The following is a 10,606-nucleotide window of genomic DNA, read 5'->3' as shown; positions in this document are numbered from 1 at the left end:
TGAAAAATTACTGAGTAATGCTAGCCAGCTTGTGACTGTAATGTTATCTGAGAAACTTTGAGATCCGTAAAAATCATCTCATCTGTTGTAATTCCAACTAAGACTATGTTCAGACTGCAGGGCTTAATGCTCAATTCAGAGTTTTTTGTGAAATCCGATTTTTTTGCGAGGTCATTCACATTTCCAATTAAAGACGACTTCTATGTGATCTCCAGTGTGAACTTTAAATGCCTCAAAAGTGTCCCGCATGGGCATTAGAGGACACGACGACATCACATGCAGTGAGCGTGCTCAGTGTTTACGGAAGTTGCCTAAAGGCTGAACTTAGGTCTCACAAAATATGGTCCTTCATAAAATGGACAGGTTACACGTTTGTTTGAGACTTAAGCCTCCTTGTATTTGGCTCTCAGGCACTTTATTTTTTTAACCTGTAACCTATAGCTTTGTCGGTCATTTCAAAACACGCCCAGTTCCAATAAGACTCCTCCAGTTTGGCCTGAATGCAGCGATCCCCCCAAATATTAATAAACTTGCTAACCTCGCTTTCCCTCTATTGACTAGACTCCGAGCCTGACGTGTAGGTGGGATGAATGCGACCTGGCCGTTCAGACTGAAGTTGCGTGTCCAAAGATCGGATATGTATCGGATTTAGGAGCACATATCCAAGTGGCCTGGGTCGCATTTAAAAAAAAATCTGATCTGTGTTGTTCAGACTGACATTAAAAGATCAGGTACAGCTTGCTTAGGGGTGAAAAAATCAGATTTGGGTCGCTTTAAGCTGCAGTCAGTTCTACAGTTAGCATCACCCCCCCAGGGAATGTTGATTACATCCGCTGCAAATCAAAAGCATTTAAGACCCACCTTTTTATCATTACGCACATGACTGATTTTAATTTGAAACTTTTGATGGGAAAGAACTGTTCCCTTGTATGTCGTGGAAGTGTTTATAGATTCTTTTCAGCCCCAGTCACCATTGAAGGAAGCATAGTCCCAAACACTGTGTCTCTATGTTGTTGTGTTTTGCAGAAATGGGAAAGTGCTGATAGCTATCAATAAACAGCTGAGAAGTCTACGTGCTCTGACAAGTCTCCCAGAGCTAAGAAACAAGTGAGCTGTGAGTATTGAGCTTCTGGGTGGTCCGTCTCTATGTTCAGATCTCTCGCACTTGTTCAAATCGGAGAGGAACCACAGAAACACCATTCACTATTTACAATGCCAATCTGACCCCTCATCTGTTTTCTGCACATTTTATCTTCGTTAGGTCATGCATACATTCCCAGCGCCATCTACGCTGCAAAGAGAAATATCTAAAGTTTTGACTAGCCGATATTCCTGTACATCAGTTTTTCCCAACCAGAATACATGGATTCTTTTATAGGTGAAGTTATTTAGATTACTGAATGTTCTATATTGTAAAATTTACTCTCTTTAAACCACGTTACAATGTTGTTTCCTCATCAAAAACATACCTGGAGTGTTTTGTTTCATTCGTACATGTTTGAGTAACCCTTTATTATTAGTCCGTCTACATCTCTGCTATTGTTGTCATGAAGTGTTAGTTTTCAATAGTGTTGTAGTCAAAACCGTACTAATCGAGACCAAGGCCAGTCCGAGAACACAGGGTCCCGAGACCTAATCTGATTTTCACTTCGTGGAAACCGTTTGACCTCGCAGCATTAGGATTCGTTCACTCGATGGTAAGCAGGTACTTTTTTATATTTAACCAGTCGGTGCTATTTGGTCATGATGTATGTAATGCACTAAATCCCGTAGAAGAAGGGCAATAAAGTCTTTCCCCTTGATAAAATACACCAAATATTCTCTTTGTTCCGGCTTTAAATCCTCAATCTTGGGAATCATTGCCAACACAGAATGTATGCCTTCATCTACATCCATCTTAACCGCTTTGTTTACTGTTGTGTTGTACCACAAAAGGGACCCTGACAGGAGCTTGAGTTTGACGTCATGGCTTCACAGCTCTTCGCTGATTGGCCGGTGCACGGTTTACAACTTCTGGGGTTCTTGCAAACTTTCTAGTGTATTCCGATTCCTGACCTAGTCTCTGGAGAGAAATGAAATTGAGCGGAGGCACTAGGTAGCGTCAGCCTGGCTACCCAAGACCTGGACAAGACCAAGACCTCTGAGGGTCGAGACCGAGACAAGACCAAGACTTTTAAAGGCCGAGACCGTGACCACGGCCCATCAAGACCAAATCAAGACCATCTTTGTCATTTCCTACATTAATTTGTATTTTACAGTTATTTTGGCACATGTGTATCAATGCTTTTATAAATCTATCTCCATTTTATCTGATTAATGTTCATTTAGGCTTAAAATAGGCCAAGCAATCTATACTGCTCTTAAACACTCTGCACCCCTTGTTTGGACCCTCACTCACAGTTTGAGAATCCCTTCTTTAATCCCACTTCCACTTCCACTTGCAAAACAACTTCAAAGTGAATCAAGTTTTTTTTTCAAGTTCATAACATTTACAGTTACATTATCTTACTGGTTTTGCAGTGATATTTAGCAGCCTCTGCGCATTTACCGGCCGTCGTGATATATGATCGTACTCGTCGACTGTCAGACCTCGAGTTCCGAAACAAGACCGAGACTAAGCGCCATCAAAATCGAAACAACACCAAGTCCAAATGCGCCCGAGTCAGAGACGAAGCCAGAAAAAAAGCAGTCTCAAGGCCGATCTCGAGACCAAGACCGGTCTTGAGTACAACACTAGTTTTCAAGTTAACTACCTTTTACCTTTGGTTAGGTAGACAATCCAGGACTGAAATCATCCAAATGGTTCTTGTGAAAGTGTATGGAGTTTAAAACCGCAATGGAGCACTTCCTGTACATGACATCACAAGGTGGAAGAGAGTGTTTTCTGTTTAGCAGAAAAACTCAACCTAAATGCAGGGATTGTGTCCTAAACATGTGAATGAACCAAAACACAACATAACAATACAGATCAGAAAAACGTAATGATCCGCCCTGTGCTTGTCTCTATAAAGATGTTTTTGCTTTGCCTAGAATGTCCCATAATATAGCTTTAAACTTATTTGTCTTGCATTTATTCAGTCACTGGTGTTTTTATTGCTCAGAAACACCTTGAAACATTCATTTTTATTGTGAGGAGTGTCGCCTTTCCAGAGATCTGACCTCTAACTTGACTTGCAGTACAACAAATGGACTTTTGACTCATTCTGACATTTTGTTAACTCACTCCTTTTCTTGTTGATTGTAACTTGCCTGTTGTAGTTTATTCGAATGAAAAGCAGCTGTCAGTATCTGTTAAAGCTAACACAAGTGTAATACTGTACTAGTGCCAACTCATTTATTCTGTTGATAGAGTGGCCCAATTCTGAAAACTGAAAAGGGTAAGCATGCAAAATAGTTAAAGCTGGTCTATGTAACTTGTTTGCTCGTCTCCATAGCGATGTAATTGATTTGGCTTGAACTTACTTGTGTATTTCATGTTAGATGTGACCTGTAACCTAGTCGGGCAGTGCCACGTGCTTGTCTCCATGGAGCTATAGATATAATGCCATACTGTGGAACATTTTAGGCAAAGCATTAACATTAACAACTTAGGTTCATTTTAAGACAGTAATGTATTTTACCATTTTATTTTACCACAGATGCAAATATTTTTAAGTTAAAGGACGCATATTACATAGTGTAAAGTCATACATACATTATAATGCTCATCAAAAACAGACCTGGAGTTGTGTTTTGTTTTACTCACATATGTTTAATACACAAAACCTGCAAATCCGTGTATCATTCATTCATTCGTTTTTTCAAAATAAAACAAAACCAAAAAAAAAGAAAAAACAAACAAACAAACAAAAAAATGTTTCTTTATTCTTTGTCTCCAAAACCAAAATGAAAAAACAGATAACGATTCTTTTTTTTTTTTTTTTTTCAATTTTTGATTTTGTGTTTAAATGAATAATGAAAAAAAAATGGATAATGGATGTTTCCTGTTTCCATGACTTAAACTGCGATGCCGAAATTTTGCACCGTATATGGACAGAACCAGGACTAAAACAGGACTAAGCAAGGTCTAAACCAGAACTGAACCAGGTCTAAACCAAGTCTAAACCAGGACTCAGTTGTGGTCTGGTCCCAGTCTCAGTTCCGGTCTCAGTCCCGGTCTCAGTCCTACTCTTAGTCCTGGTCCTGGACCTAGTCCTGATCTCAATCCTAAACAAGGACTAAACCAGGACTGAACCAATTTAGGGATCAGTCCCTATACGGTGCAAAAGTCCAGCATCGCAGTTTAAGTCACAGAAACGGCTGTTATCCATTTTTTCCATTATTCACACAAAAACACAAAATTGAAAACTGACAAAACAAATCATTATCTGTCTTTTTCACTTTAGTTTTGGAGACAAATCATGAAGAAAATTGTTGTTTTTTCGTTTTCTTATTTTTGGTTTTATTTTGAAAAACAAATGAACAATTGATATACGGATTCCTACATATTGAGTTCTTCTCTCAAACAGAAAACAGTTTACCTTGAGATGTTACGTGGTAATACAGGACATGCTCCACTGTGTTTTTAAACTCCATACACCTTCTCAAGAATCATTTGGAGAATTTGCAGCCCTGGAATTTCCAATCTGTACTAAACAAACGGTAGAAGCTATTAACTTAAACTGCTGCTTCGTGACTTCATGCCTGCTGCTTTATCACAAGGTGAAGCAGAACATTTTGACCTTTAGACTGATAATAAAGGATTACTCAATGTACTCAGTATGAATGAAACAAAACACTCATATTTTTGGCATTATAATATGACTTAAAGCTCATAAGAGTCAATTCTGCTCAATATGGGACCTTTCAAAGTTAACAATTATGAGTGACTTTGTTTCTTTTTGACCTCAGACTTACCTGTAACTTACTGGAAGTCGTCCGGACAGTTTCGACACCTGGACCCATCGGAGAGTTCATTTTCCACTTTCTCCCATCACCACCCCTGTCTCGGTGAGAAGGACAAGGTGAGGTCTGTTTAAATTCCTCGTCCTGTGTCCTGGCTGACTGTCACTGAGCATGTTGTAAACCGGAGCAGAGCACTGGGCCTACCTGCGCTTCTGCTCGTGAGTTTATTTGTGAAAGTCAGAGTTTGACGTTTGGTTTGATTTCATTAGCGCAAAGCTGAGAATGAGGCGTGACCCGTGCTGACCTGGGCCTCCTCTACCTTCACCTGGCCTCCATCACGGGGTCTTGAAGGAAGGCTGGGAAAGTGACAACGGAGCTATATGCAAGTACGCTTTCAGATCAGAAGGTTACAGGTTAAAATCTCACTGCTGGGACGTCCATGGGTGAGTGGACGTCTTAAATATTACACGATTAGAAATAGATATAGGAGTTACCATAGAGACACAATGCATACATGAGCAAACACTGTCAAAATGGTTTTAAGAACTCAGAAAAAAGTACAAAATGGATTTAAACCATACATTTTCAGGAGCCTGGGATCAGTACGAGCGTTCATGGTCCTGTTTAGGCGTTTGATTTTCAACAAAATTATGGTTACGTTCACTGACAATGGCAAAAAAAACTGAAGTACTCTATGTATACCACATCCAGAAGTACTATTCAAGTTGAGATGTTGTGAAATTCTCAATATATTCTAAATATATTTCTATTTTTCTGCCCGTCACCATTGTCATTGTTGTGATAGATTCAAGAGCAAAAGAAAAAATGTCTTGTTTTGTTTTTTCTTTTGCTGTCAATCACAATTGTGTAGCTATATAACTAGGCCTGTTACAATAATTACTATATTGACTTTTATATATTCACTTCAATACACACTACTGGTCAAAAGTTTTAGAACACCAAACTTTTTTCAATTTTTTTACTGTTTACTGTTGACCAAAATATATTCTAAACTTTTGATGCATGAAAGTGTTCACCTTTGGCAGATATAACAGCTGAACACACTTGTGGCTCGTTCTTTTTACAATAGAAATCAAATATTCTTCAGAAAGTTCTTCCCAAGTCTGTTGCAGAAGTTCCTATAAATGTGTGACACTTGTAGGGTTCTTGTCTTTCACTCTTCTGTCCAGTTCATCCCAAACCAGCTCGATGGGGTTTAAGTCTGGAGACTGTGCTGGACACTCCATGTTCTTTTTTCCTGAGGTAGTTTTGGCAGAGCTTGGACTTGTGTTTTGTTATTTTTTTTACCTCTTGCTGCTCAGTTTGTACCAATTCAAGCTCTTCATTGGACTACCACGACTTGAATTGCAATAAATAACTGGAAAAATAAGGGTGTTCTTAAACCTTTTGACCGGTAGTGTATGAAAACTGGAACAACATATTTATGGGGTCAATATTTATCGTGTGTACTTTTTCTTTGCAACAGTGGGACGTTTGTGGTTATTTTTTGTTTATATTAAAAAATTTAAGCTGTAAAAGGATTGAACATGTAACTTCTTTGACTCATTACAGATGCAAACTAGTACTAAAGTGTTTCATTCTGCTGTTTATTTATTGCAGCTCATGATTTTTCATAACAATATTGCACATTTTAAATATTTTTATGTTTTAAATTTGCTCTTGGGTTATTGTATCAGTGGCGTAAATCAGTTAATATTATTGTTTGTCATTTATATTTTCATTCAGCAATTTTAGCAACTTATTTCTCTATTCTTTATCGAACCCACAACTGTCTGGTGGTCTTGTACTCGCTCCCTTCTCATCCAGAGAAAAGGAAAGTGTCTCCCTATGGGGTAAATATTGAGATGAGGAGTTCATGGAAGAAAGGCTTTGCAGAGGGCCCTGGTCGTCTGTTGCGTTGCCAAAGACCCGTGCAGCACTTGATCCATTGTTTAGTGTGGAGACTGTCCGTATACAAGCCCTGCCTCCTGCTCCAGCTGCAGCCCGGCTCTGTTTATGTTTGGAGGCCCTTTGCCTTGAAGTGAGGCTATACAAGCAAACCCAGCCATATGTGAGCACTCAGCGGCCCCACCAACAAACTCCACTTTTCCATCGCTTTGCTTCAGTTAGACTAAGTTCTTTTTAAACCAGCGCTGTATCTTTGGATTTTTTCTTTGATTAATGCGACTTAAAGGGACAATTTTACGCTGTTTTCTGGTTTGTGTTATAATGTTGTTTCCTTTTGTTGTGTTTTGTTTCATTCACACATGTTTAACACGCTAACCCTGCATATTTTGGCTGAATTTTTCATTCAAACAGAAAACTCTTCCATCTTGTGATATCATGTGGTAATACAGGAAAGTGCTCCACTTAGTTTTTAAACTCTTCACTAGAATCATGGATGATTTAAGTCCTGGAAATGCCAATCTTTACTGAACTAAAGATAAAAAGTAGCTATTAACTTGAAACCTACAAACCTTCATGACATCATAAAGTGGAACAGACCATTTTGAGCTTGGGAGATGTAGATAGACTAATAATAAAGGATTACTCAAACATGTGTGAATGAAACAAAACACATCTCCAGGTATGTTTTTGATGAGGGATGTAACAATAACCGCAATATCGTGATATTGTATCGTCAAAAGTCTCACAATAATATCATGTCATAATATATCGAATCACAAGTTCCTTTGCTTAAATGCACAGTTTTATAGTAGCTTATAAACACAGGGAACTACATATCCCATAATTCATTTCAGTGTAGAGAGAAGAGATATGTTTTTACTTGAATTTTTGAGATTATGTTGGAAATAATTCACACCAAAATCTTGTCAAGGTATTTTAAAAGCAAAAAAGCGTCCCATCTACAATTATATTAGCCTTTCCCAAATATCGTAATAAATATCGTACCGTGAGATGCATATCGTGATAATATCGTACAGTGAGATTTGGAAATCATTACATTCCTAGTAACAACATTATAACATGGCTTAACTCTTACAAGAATCCATTTTGCTTAATATAAAACATTTTTAACCAGTAACTTGTCAGATATTTAACCTGCGTAACAGCAAAGTTCACTGACTTGAAGCATATACAATGATTACTCACAGTCATTATTGCATTCACGTTTTACATTCGCCTGTTTTTTCCGTTTTAATTTTGAATAAACAATAATAAACACTGACCTTCCGCAAAGGTCACCTCTAATAGAAATCCTGCCAAGATGTTTTTATGTTAAAACTCTAACAACAAAAATGCTAACAACTCAATTTTGAAATCAAAGGAAGTCTTCTTGCCTATTTTTTCTTATTATACTCCTCAACCCACCATTTCCTAAACACTATTATTAAAATATCAAACAGCCCAAATGTATTTAATCCACAGTGTTTGAACAGTCTAATTAAAAGGTGCTATAAAGAGACTACTGCCTTGAATATTGGCTCACCCGAGGTCAGGAAAGTCCCAGGTTTAAAATGAACCTGACAGACATCACCACCAGTGAAGTCACCTACAGCACAGAAAAGAGGGGAATTCCTTCAAAGCAAAGCAATCAGCAAATCCTGTATTATAATGATGATAATGGGTAGTTTGCGTAGGCCAGTGAAGATCTTATACCATTTTCTCTTTTATGAGTGTCCTTGATCATTCTATTTATCTCTGTATGTGCTCTCACTTGCCTTAACTTTAACATTAGCATCAAGGTTAAGGTTAAAGGGCCCATATTATACGAAATTGTCCCTTGTGAGTTTTTAGCCTTGTTAGAATGACGTTACCTCATCCAAAACATACCTAGAGCTGTGTTTTGTTTCATTCGCACGTGCTTCGGTAACCGTTTATTCTCCTTAGGCATGTCTACATCTGCAAAGCTCAAAATGCTCTGTTCTAATTTCCAGTTTAACACCTACTTTTTACCTTTTGTTCAGTAGAGATTGGCAGTTCCCGAGGTGAAATCATCCAAATGATTCTAACAAAGCTGTATGGAGTTTAAAAACACAGTGGACCACTTCCTGTATTACATTGTTTCCAGTTTGAGAGAAGAACGCAGCCTAAATACGTAGGATTTGTAAGTTAAACATGTGTGAATGAAACAAAACGAAACTCAACAAAACTAACATAGATCTGAAAATAGCATAATATAACAATGATATTAATAGTTCTATAGTGACTCGGTTTGTACGGCACACAATGAGTAAAATAAGTTTTTAAAAATGGATAGCAGAATGGTTTCTGTAAGGATTTACTTTTTCATTTAAAAAACATTGAGTCAAGGTTTTGCATAAAAACTATGCATATATTGCCCTCTAGTGGTCTTTTATGAATATTACAATGTAAAAACTGCAGGGATGAAGCAGTTCAATGGTTTCCTCATTTGCTTTCAGTGCATTTACTGGTACCCTGGTTGGATCGGGCGAATCTGTCTTTCTCATCATCCCCCATAATTCCCTGGGGTGTATCTTAGTAACACATTCAGCAAAAAAAGTTCTCAAAATGGCATCTGTAACAAGAAATTGAGCAAAAACCATGCCCACAAATGTATCACAACCTTCCACAGACTTTTAAACTGAAGTACTATATTTTAGTATTGAATCATAGGATTTACCTTTTATGATGGTTTTGTGTCCTGGTTTATGGTTAATTTCTTTCATCCTATCCACAAGAAACAAAAACTTGAATGTGATTAAATGTCTTCACTAAAAACACAAACAAACTAAGACATGATTTTTGCCAGATGTAAGGACTATTATGACAAAAAACAATGAAAAATGGTAAATTAACAAATGCAGTCAAAATTGGCAAACAAAGATGCTATTTACAAAGGTTACAGAAGATAAAACTGCAGCAGTAGTGACTAGGGATGTAACAATAACTGAAATATCGCGATATCGTATTGTCAAATGTCTCACAATAATATTGTGGGCTGTCACAATATATTGAATTACAAGTTCCTTTGCTTAATGTCATGGTTTTATATTAGCAACATCTTATAAACATAGGGAACTACATATCCCATGATTCATTTCAGTGCAGACAACATGAAGAAATATGTTTTTATGTGAATTCTTGAGATTATAATGTTAATATTTCACAAAAAAAATCTTGTCAAGGTATTTTAAAAGCAAAAAAGAGTTCCATCTACAATTATATTAACCTCTTCAAAATATTGCAATAAATATCGCACCATGAGATTTGGATATCGTTACATCTCTAGTAGTAACACTTTTACAAACAATGGAATCCTGACCACACGCCCTGAACAGGTGTGGAGGGTTTCCTTAAAGGTGCTCTGTGTAAACTTTTATGGTAGTGGCTCCACTACCTGCTTGTCTTCATGGAGATGTTATTACTTTGTATGAAATGTTTCATGGTGTAGCATTAAACACATCCATCTAAGTAGTAACTTTTTTATTTATATAGACATATAAGACAGATCGTTATTCTTTCACTCCATACCCAGTGATGGTTAAGCTACTATTGTAACCAGAGCTGCCCTCACTGCACACTTTCATACTAGGCAATGTGGGTGAAGTGCATCGCCTAAGGACATAACAACAGTTTTTGCGACTGGCGCCCCCCTGTGGCATCTGATTTTCCCAGCAGTCTCCCATTCAAGTAATAACCAGGCCCGGCCTCTAACATTCATTCATTACGTGTGTTTCTATTGCTCAAACATACAATAATTCCTTCTGTTAATAGGGGAGACTCTCCACAGATCTGA

The sequence above is a fragment of the Boleophthalmus pectinirostris genome, unplaced genomic scaffold (genome assembly GCF_026225935.1).
Source record: "Boleophthalmus pectinirostris isolate CB_2022bp ecotype Guang Dong unplaced genomic scaffold, ASM2622593v1 HiC_scaffold_4, whole genome shotgun sequence".
Lineage (NCBI taxonomy): Eukaryota > Metazoa > Chordata > Actinopteri > Gobiiformes > Gobiidae > Boleophthalmus > Boleophthalmus pectinirostris.
Note: the sequence above shows the minus strand (reverse complement) of the source record.